The 8,568-nt window shown below is 45.4% G+C and overlaps 1 long non-coding RNA gene across 1 annotated transcript; it reads right to left on the bottom strand.

Annotated features, from left to right (window-relative positions):
• Positions 1-220: 220 nt before the first annotated feature.
• LOC144158501 (uncharacterized) lies at positions 221-6,097 on the bottom strand. The gene is made up of 3 exons (XR_013320094.1): positions 5,896-6,097; positions 5,202-5,288; positions 221-1,021 (listed from the first exon to the last, which is right to left on the bottom strand). It is a non-coding gene; the product is annotated as an uncharacterized LOC144158501 (long non-coding RNA).
• Positions 6,098-8,568: the final 2,471 nt, after the last annotated feature.

Below are 8,568 nucleotides of genomic sequence, written 5' to 3' on the forward strand. Positions count from 1 at the left end.
ACGTCATCAATTGGGATTCGGCAAGCATAATCGCATCAGAGAAGCGCCTGTCGACACTACTTGTAGAATCAGTGCATATTCAACCAACTAAAAACACGATTAACCGGTCGCGGGGTAATCTCCCCAAGATACACATGCGCACTCTGCGCCACCGAACCTATAAATAATCGAGACCTTTCACCCCCCTTTCATTGTGATCAAGGGACCAGTAGGGGCCCCAAAATGTCTTTATTTGTTTGTTTGTTTTTGACCAGGCGAGTGCCTGCTTGTATTTCATCAACACCGAACTAACCCGCCTGAATCACCACTTTATAGACATTGAGCAATTCTTTGAATTGGTTTATTGTAGCAAGCAACCACTTTATGGACATTGAGCAATTCTTTGAATTGGTTTATTGTAGCAAGCTGTCTTGTTTATTTCCTTATTTTTTTGGCATTTCCTGTCTCATTTGAAATTGGGAGACCAGATAGCTTTTACTACGGGTCATGCACTGGTGACAACAAATATTTGATTTCACTTTAAACAATTTTGAGTTCTGTTTTATTGCTCACCAGCCAATGACCTGAAATATAAGAGGCTCTTAAAACATGTGCTGGCATTTCTTTCCTGCACTGTAGTACAACTAATCATGACTTTTATCATATTTTGTTCACAAATTGTAATATTTAGAAAATATTCAGCTGAATGAAAACGTTATTTCAGAAGCATGCGCAATCAACAAGGCCTCAATGACTCTCCCCACGTGGTTCACTTGTTTCTGTCACAAATAACCTGATTGCAGCCACATTCCACCCAAGACGAAGGTAACATACCCTCTGGGATGATGAATATTTAAAATGCCTTACGAGTAAGTGCTCAGCACATGAAATTGTGGCATTAAAACAGAAGATCCGTCTGCGGCATCCTTCACTTGGGGCACCGCTTGATCACAAACTTCGAGAAGCTGAAAAATGCTCCATGCGCCGCTCCAGCCAGCAGAAACAATGGAGGACGCAAGTTGGCAGGTGGACCGTTGGCATCCTGCGATTGTGAAGATTTTTATTTAGTAGATGCTCTTCTTTTTGTACCATTGTTCATTTTTCCTTTAACAAGCAGCTGAACTCCTGCAGGTTCTACGAATCATACAAGCATAATAAAATGCAGCAATGCAGAACAATTGGCAGGTTACCTCAATTTTTCTTTTCTAGGAATGAAAACAATGTAGGTAATCTATACACAACTACAATCAAACCTTTCAATTTTTACCTACTTCACTCCTAACAAGCCCGCATACACGTTAGACATGTGAGAAAGCTGCTACATTTATGCCCACAAACTTAATCAGGCATCAGAAATCGGCAGGGAACGACGTGTTACCTTTAAATGGCACTTTTTTTGTTCAAAACACGTAAATGGGCGAGAAAGGCCCATAACTATGATTTCGTACCCTTATCTGGAATGGTTTTCAGGCAATGCTTACATCTCACTTCAGTACCTTCAGGTGGTGGAGATCTTTGAAAACTCATTGCGGGCAAGTGGGTTGTGTTCAAGCTCTCGTATCTTGCCAGCATATGCTGGATTCCAGCATTCCCAATTCAACGTGACGACTCGAATGTGGTGGATGCAAGAAAGAATAAGCACACGCCAAGGGCTTAGCCGGGGGGGGGGGGGGGTCCAGGTGCTCCCCCCCCCCCTTCTTCATAATGTTTTATGCCAAGGCTGGGGTGCGGTTTAGGCAGCCTGAAAAACCGCCTGAAGTTACCTGCAGTTTTAAGGACATTCTTGCTCACATAAAGCTGAAAACAAGGGCTATGTCAACGTCTGATCCCTGCGCCCGCTCCAGATGCTGTACCTGTCAATATATACAGCCCGGCTGCATTTCGCGCCGGATACACCGACAAGCACCGGGAACCTGCCGCGAGCCGATCAAAACAGCCCCACTGTTTCAATGGCGGAACAGCACGGCCGGGGAATGGCAGAACAGCAGGAAAAGCCGCATATAGGCTTACATGTGGTCGGGAGCGTGTCATTCCTTGTCTTTACACTGGTACAAAGTATAATCACATGACAGAGCATGTCGCTGTATTTTGTTCAGTCAACTATCAATCCTTGATATGTTTATTTTTCTACTGACATCGCATTTCATTGACTATTGCAGATCCATAATTTCTGCTGCATAAAAAGCATTGCTCTGCCCATGTTGTATTTCCTCCACATCAACAAAACTACACAATTCTCCTTATTGCGGAGCTTTGTTTTTTTTTGGCACTATTCCACTGTTTCCTTGACCTCCCTCTTGGTTAGAATCAGCATTCTGTATTTGCTTAACCGGAATTTTACTGAAGCCATGTCTGTTTCGATTTAACAGATAGAAATATAATGAAATTTAAGAAACGTGCAACAAGCTCAACATTCAACAGCAGTGCAATAAGGTGTTCTGCTTAGCGCAAGTGTACTACTCACGTTACTAGCACAAAAAATAACAAAAGGCGATTACTTAAGGACGAAGACGCACGTTTGCTAGCTTCACCGCCATAATATACGAATGCGCCGCATGTACAGTCCACTGCGATTCGATGGTTGTCGCGGGAAAGCTACTCTTTCAAACGAAGCAGAAAGAACACCAGCTTTAGCAAATATTCCATGCAAGTTTCGTTATCGTCGGCGTAATAAAGGGCAACCAAGTCCAAGTCTGTGCTTGATAACAACGAATGTACAGCTTGAAACCCAAAGGGTGGCAAGTCAGTCGTGCGGGCCATTGTTGTATCATGGAACAGCCAACAAGGGAGCGAAGAGTGCGAAATCTCGATTTTCATGGTTCCGAAACGAAACCGTGGGCTGGTGGCACGCTTGGCCGCTCGATGCTGGCGCGATAACCTTCAAATCGTGCTCGACTGTACTTCATAGCTGACAAGAAAACTTAATAGTCCCTTTTCTAAAGGAAAATCTAAAACACGAGAATCTTGATAGCAAACATTCAGTGTTGGCCTCCACTTCCTCCCGACGAACTTCGGGGACCGCGCGCCACTCACGAGCGCACTCATGATCACGCTCACGAGTGCGGGTCCGCCTAACCACCTGCTCTGCGGACGAATGATTCGCCCGTGGTCTGCCCATAGACCAGCGAACGGGAATTTAGGTGATCCTAATTATCATCACCATCTAAGCTCCTTAAAGGAGCCATGAAGAGAAAACACAAGTTTGGTTCATTCAAAAGATTGTCTCGTTAGAATCATACTGACACTACTTTTAACGTAAACTTCGCTCAAATAAGCTACATAATTAGGAAAAACGGGAATGGTCATGCGACCCACCAGCTCATTTCCCGCAACAGAACCTATAATGTCACATGAGCTAAGCTCTGCGATTGGCGGAGGCTGGCAGAAGCAGACGCCAATTAGGTAGAGCTTACAAACTAGACGAATGAGCGATTTGCGCTTAAATTTAGGGCACATTCTTTACAAAGCAATAAGAATGATGGGACAAACAGTGGAAGTTACGAAAGCACATGTAAACATAGAAGTACTGTTGCGTTCTGCTGTTCGTACTGCGCACAGCATGCTTGGTTTAGCTGTGCACAGCACTGCGGGGCTTGGGGTTGTCTCAGACGACACTGGCTGATTGACGCAAGCAACGGTGTCTTACGTGACCCCATTTGTCGAGCGAGCACTGTTTCAGGGAACGAATATTTTCTCCCAGAACAAAAACAAGCCAGATTTAAATGCGGGCAAAAACAAACCAAACGCTTGCCACGGTATGGTGGCGCCATCTAGGTTACATAACGTAAAAAAAAACGCGGGAACAAACCAACACCGCTGTACAGGGTGGAGACAACCTTTGAACGGTCCCGTGCCGCCGCAATTGGGCCAACAGGCTCAACGCGTTATTCTTTTCGTTTCCCACGAGACCTAGCAACGCGAAACAGACAATATGATTCGAACTTCTTCAGTAAACCGCGTTGCGGCGATAATTTTAGCGCGGTTTTGACACAATGACTTGCTTCGGCGGCGAGCGAGCAACCGAAAATGGCGGCGCCAGCGTATACGTGTCTCTGCCCTGTACGGCGGATGCGTGAATGAAGGTACTCTAGGCTGCAGAGCGGTCGGTTCCTGTGATGTCATTTGGGACCACGAAAAGCACGATTGAGCGGGAAAATCAAAATTTTAACCTAAATTGTTTAATTTCTCAGTGAATAAAGCACCGTTTGTATCCAGACAAGCGCTGGGGGCACTATAAAACACGAAATCTTTCGAATAAAACCAACTTGCATTTTCTCTTCATGGCTCCTTTAAGGTGGGCTTTACAGTTAGCGTTGAGCATACACAAATCGCATGTTAAAGTCAGTTATTTCAAGCATCGTTTGCAAAACAACGCGCAAGATGCCTTGCCTACATATTTCCCCGTCCCATCTTTTGGTCGACCACGGCTCCCCCCCCCCCTTCCCCCCGAAAAAAAATTCCTTGCGCCTGGCAAACGCCCAATCAGGAGTACGTTCAGCATGCACGTCGGTTGTTTAAAAAAAAGGGTGTAATGTATTGCTCAGAAGACTCAATGCTTGCACGCATCTTGGAGCAGCAACGGCCTTGGCAGATGTGTTTGAGTGGTTTTCCTCTCTCATAACATCCACAGTGCTTTCAGGAAAAGCCCCAGGCCTAACAATTAGCATGTTCCAGTTAAGAATAACGCTGCGGATACTTTACATTTTTCAAATCTTTTTCTTTGTGGAAGGATGTTTGTTTATTGGCGGTACAGCACTAGCGTGCGTAAATCGCAGCCTTCAGAACCCCAATCAGGCATGTTTAAATGGTACAGGCAGTTACATAACTATTTGAAAAAGTGGACTGCAAGGACTGTCAATTCACATGATAAACATCCAAAAAATAGCTGAAAACAGAACTGGTAAGGCTTTATCGAAGACTGAACTACAAAGGTAATAACATTTTTGTGTCACCACCTAAGAAATATGGCTTCACCGTAAACATGACTAACACCAGGAAGTTCGTATACATGGTGATTAACTGCTACGCCCACATTATGATTTTGGGTGAAACTTTGAGTTTTCCGAAATTAACAATAAAGGTTGCCATTGAGCGCCTCATGTTAGGTTATGCATGAAACACCAATAATTGTTACGGGGGAGAGAACTTGTACATACAAGTGATCGAACAATATTCAAGTATGATAGCCCACTGTGCTACCAAAACTGTGTTTGAAAACTTACGTTCTGGCGGCCAAACACTGTTGACAATGCTTGTGGCTCTTGTCCGGTTGAATGGAGGGACGTGATGCGCTCAGACCGTCCAGAGGTCTAAAACGGGATGACACATGATTACCACACATGCAAGAATGGAAATGATTAGGTGCACGAATGTTACGTCTCGGGCAACACAACATTCAGCCAAAATCACTGCCCGCGTACCGCGGCACCGTACACATGGTGAGGTGGCTCGCCGCAAACGCAACGAAGCTTGCGAGGCGCGCACATTCGCTCGCAAACGATTCTCCCTCGCAATTCCCAACACGGCACAAACGACTGCGGTGATCAACGAAGCCGAAAACGCTGCGCAGCACAGTTTAGAGGAGTAGCCGCCCGTGTTCTGATAAACTACGCGTAAGACGTGGTTCGCAGTGGTGAACTCTGAAGCTGTTCAATATAGTGCTGCGGAATGGGAAACGTTACTGAGTTACTGAGCGCCACGGCGTTACTGAGCGCCAGTGCGTTTAGCGCTCAATGCAAGCACCACAATCTTTCGCACATCGCCTTTCTAGAGACGAGCCCTCTAGGTTCAACCTCGCCAGTTCAGTTAAACAATTCACACACGCGTGCTCCTGTTAACGAATCCTTAAAGCGGCGATGACAGCTACAAACGACATCCAGTGACAAGAAAGGCGGCAAATGTGACGAGACAGCTTACCGAGAGGAGCCGACGCAGAAGAGCGAGCGACGTTCAGAGGCAAGCGCCAACGAAATTAGCCGTCTTCAGGTGCCAAAGTTGTTCTCAAATACTCCATCGCGAAGTCGAACACGACAAACACAACCGAAGACGACGAGCTGCCCAATTAATCATAATAACTGCGCTTGTTTAACCGCACACCACTGTAAACACATAAGACGGGTCACGGGGTATCTGTTCCGGAATCCGGCCACGCCGCCGCGCGCCGTACTCAGGGAATCGGCCGCTGGCAGGGAGTTGCGTAAACAAATTAAAACGACAACAATAAATAATTGCCTCTTTTACTGAATATAACATAATCTTTAGGTTTATTATTTATTGTGTGTATTATAATAAAGAAGCTTAGATATTTAAAGTTTAGAAACACAAAACGCGAACTGAAGCTTATGGCGCTCGATTTGAACGTTAAAAAAAGCAGCAGATAGTAAGATAACACTGCGCAATGAAATTTGGCAGTGTTCTAGTGTAAGTAATCGTATTATTATTTGGCGTCTGTTTATTTAGCGCCCGATTTCATGCCCCTACCTCCCCAACTTTTGTTTTCTTTTGATATCTGCCTTGTTCTCCAACGTTGTTTCTGCAGGAGAAACTATGTGGTCTGTTTATTGCATTTGTACACAATATTTACGGTCGCTAACAATAACAATGGAATAAAATTGTGATTGCTAGTACGTTATAACTCCACTGAGTGACGAGAATGACTGTTGTCAGAGAGGGCTATGATTGTGCTGGTGGGGCAGGAGAGGAACAGGGAACGACGAAATGATGATACAGATGTCACAGTTCAAGGCTGTGCTGTGCTCCGTGCAAGGCTGTAGAAAACAAAAAGTGAAAGGGGGAGTGTTATTCTGTCGAAGTCGTAACAAGCAAGGGCTGATATTTTTTCCTGTTTCAACGTCGGTGCTGCCGATGCGTTTTATTGAATTTGGCAGCTTTTTTTTTCTTTTGAACATTTCTGACGAGGTTGGGAGGATGGTGCAATGGGATGTCTTTTTGAAATTATATTGCATGCATGGCCTCAATCAATGAAGAGCTGAACACCTTTCCCACACCCTTTCAACACCCTTCCTAAAAACAGGGTGTTGAGGTTGGTCAACACCCTTTTTTTCACGCAAAAAGGGTAGAGAGCTACGAAAAAGGGTGTGGAGATTCAAGAAAAAGGGTGTGAGGGCCTCCCAACACCCTTTTTTCAATTATTTTACACCTTTTTTGGCCAAAAGGGCGTAAAAAAGTTTAGTGTGACACTTCAACAGCAGCAGGTCGGTGGTGGGTTCGCATTCAGTACGTCTTACTACTGCGCACAAGAAAATTGTTGACTTTTTTCGCCTACTGCAGTTTAATTCTGACGGTTATTTCTCTCAGTATGCTTATCTGCTTTATTGGGTCAATGAAATGCGTGACGTATAAAATGAAGTGACATGTGTAACGAACAAGTATCGCAGTCCCATACGCTTTGTAATACGGGCGCTTGACTGTAGTGCATATCGGCCAGGAGCCTACTGGCTTGCTGTGCAGCAGCTGATCTGGTAGCCCAGCAGAGCGGAGATGCTAGATTTGAGCCCCAAAACTGGATTGCACTGAGTGCTTGCAGGACGTGAAGAGGGATGGCTATTGCCTTCTAAATCCAGCGTCTCCGCTCCGCTGGGTATCCAGATCAGCTGCTCCACAGCATAGCCAGCAAGCTCCTTAGCGGCATCACTCTCGGCCCCGCTAAGCAGAGAATTCGCATATTTGGAGAGATAGGAGCGGTTCACGTTTCACCTGCAAGGCGCTGCAACTCGTTAGATACGCACTATCACAGCCTATTTGATCTGTTTCTTCGCGTGCTGCAATGCGCACACAGATAACCATGATTGCTTTTTCCACTATAAATAATATTTACTACCAAAATAAACAGTGGTTAATCAGCTCCCTTGGTTGTTTCGCTTCACTTTGTCCCGTCTTAGCGCTGTTCAATCCGTGCAACGAATCAACGAACCAACTAGCCCAGCTACAAACACTCCTGCAGTACCTGAGGCAAGCGGACACTTGTTCGCAACCGATGCTGAAGAATTTGCATTGCCACCCGCGTACGCGATATCGTGCGTGGCTTCTTCTAAGGCACATAGATAAGTTCGAAAGCCACGGGTCCGAACTAGTAGGCCCGTCCTTTGAATTTTCGCGCTCAACTGTGGCGGATCTAAGGAGCATAGGACAAAAGAATGGGAATTGTATAATTTTACACATTGCACAAGGTCAAGCGGTAAGGTATCGCAGCAAAACAAGCGATTGAACAATGAACAGAACCACTTACCACTGTAGAAAGAACGTTGAACGACGCGGAAAACGTTACGCAGGTACGCGGCCAAATGGCTCACACATTAGAGAGTTATAGCAGATCGGAAAAACGGTTCCGGTACGGTACACGGTACCCGTTACCGGAACGTACCGGGAAGGCTCGTTTTAAGAGTTATAGCAGACCGTAACTACCGTCCATGCTACCGTGACTGGGAGCGACTTGTCTTGTACGTCGTATGGCAATTTTTCGTGAGTCTGTGGCGTTTCCTGTGCGGAAGTATTAGTTTTCAGTTCTCAAAAGCGCTAAAAACAGTATTAGAAAAAAAAAAAAAACAATCCAACGCCCCTAAGGAGATT

The sequence above is a fragment of the Haemaphysalis longicornis genome, unplaced genomic scaffold (assembly GCF_048455015.1).
Source record: "Haemaphysalis longicornis isolate Haplotype H1 unplaced genomic scaffold, Haemaphysalis longicornis Haplotype H1 scaffold_10, whole genome shotgun sequence".
NCBI classification, from domain to species: Eukaryota; Metazoa; Arthropoda; class Arachnida; order Ixodida; family Ixodidae; genus Haemaphysalis; species Haemaphysalis longicornis.